This window comes from Phalaenopsis equestris, unplaced genomic scaffold, assembly GCF_001263595.1.
Source record: "Phalaenopsis equestris unplaced genomic scaffold, ASM126359v1 Scaffold232239, whole genome shotgun sequence".
In the NCBI taxonomy this organism is placed as follows: Eukaryota; Viridiplantae; Streptophyta; class Magnoliopsida; order Asparagales; family Orchidaceae; genus Phalaenopsis; species Phalaenopsis equestris.
This window is the reverse complement of record NW_018250207.1, coordinates 1-1,607: the sequence shown is the minus strand read 5'-3', so window position 1 is coordinate 1,607 and position 1,607 is coordinate 1. Positions and strand designations below refer to the sequence as shown.

The following is a 1,607-nucleotide window of genomic DNA, read 5'->3' as shown; positions in this document are numbered from 1 at the left end:
GCGGGCCCGAACTATACAAGTGGCAGACAGTAATTTGAGTCTTGATGCATTTTTGAATCAGGACTCCTGACATAATATTTTTTTTCTGAAAAATAGATGAGAAATTAGGTTTAGAATGATAGTTCAGTAAATAGGAAAGTTTAGATGTTTAATAGGTAAATAGGCATGTTTTAAGTGTTATGTAGGTAAAAATCCCTTCATCTTATTACAAATGAAGATATACTATTTCATTATATTTGTGACAGCCCATAATGTTTGAATGAAACCAAAAAAAAAAAAAAAAAAGAAAGACAGAACAGTCTTCTTATTGTTTGATGCTTATCGCCCCCATTGTGAAGGAGTATATCCAAGTGATCATTAGTTTTTTTTTCAAACGGCGGTTTGGCATCCCTGCCATTTTCAGTGTTATTTTAATATCCACTGCTCATCATGAAAAAAGATATAAATTCTGTTCCTGGCCACATCTTCTTCCAACGGTCAAAATTTCAAATTCTGTGTGTCAAATCCTGTCAGCAATGCCGAACACAAATCACCAATTCAGCTGGATTTAAGGGAAATAATATCAAACACAAAATTTGAATTTAACGTGATTTACTAAATTTAAATTTACCGGATTTAAAAAATTCTACGCAAGTTAAAAAAATTACCTAATATACGATATACAGAAAAACTGCGCATCCGGGGAATCGAACCCCGGTCAGTACCGTGGGAGGGTACTATGATACCACTACACCAGATGCGCCTCATATTGTAAGCGTTTCCCAATGTAATTTGATATTTATTGGAAAGAAAATGATGATTAATGCAAAATATTCTATTTTTAAGGGAAATGACATTAGAATCCATCAAAAAATGATAATAGTCTTGGATTAAAAGTAAAAAAAAATTATTATGCTAATTGTGGCTTTTAATTATTAAGTTTAAATTGATAAATATGCACACACTAGTGCTTCAATCTACTTCAATCTATAGCTTAACTTAAGTTTTTTATGTTGCATCCAAACCCCAATAATGGTGCATTTTAAATCGTCTCACAATCAAAATCAAGACATCTAGTTGGATACTTCCGATTAGTTATGTTCAACAAGCCCTAATTAGAAAAAGGGTCGCTATTTATAGAACAATAAAACTAAAACGTGACGATGTTATCCAAAGAATTATAAATTCCTTGGAAATGTAATCTTTTTATCATTTAATATAAGCTTCATTTGAAATAATGACGAAATTCATTAAATTTCTTTTAAAAATTGTGTTCATTGTAGGAGAAGCCGAGTTGCAATCTGAAATGGTGAAAAGTTACCGTACTTGAGAAAGAACTTCCATAAAAGTTCCTTTTCCAGATGAAACTTCCACGCTGTTACAAAAAGAAGCCATGCTTTGATGCCACTCGTTATCTAAGAAATGTAAAAATTACACGAAAAGATACAAAGTGAGGACTTTTGAACCTAATTACAATTGACTTAAAAGTTAACATGTGATATTTGTATCACATTTACATGATATAAAATCACGAGATTTTGATTTATTAATAAGTTCAGAAGTAAAAAAAATATTTGTATTGAAATGTATGACAAAGTAATAAAATATTATGGAAATATATATATATA

At 30.4% G+C, this 1,607-nt stretch overlaps 1 non-coding gene across 1 annotated transcript; it reads right to left on the bottom strand.

Moving 5' to 3' along the window:
* Window positions 1-671: 671 nt before the first annotated feature.
* Window positions 672-742, bottom strand: TRNAG-CCC. Its single transcript has one exon. It is a non-coding gene; the product is annotated as a tRNA-Gly (tRNA).
* Window positions 743-1,607: the final 865 nt, after the last annotated feature.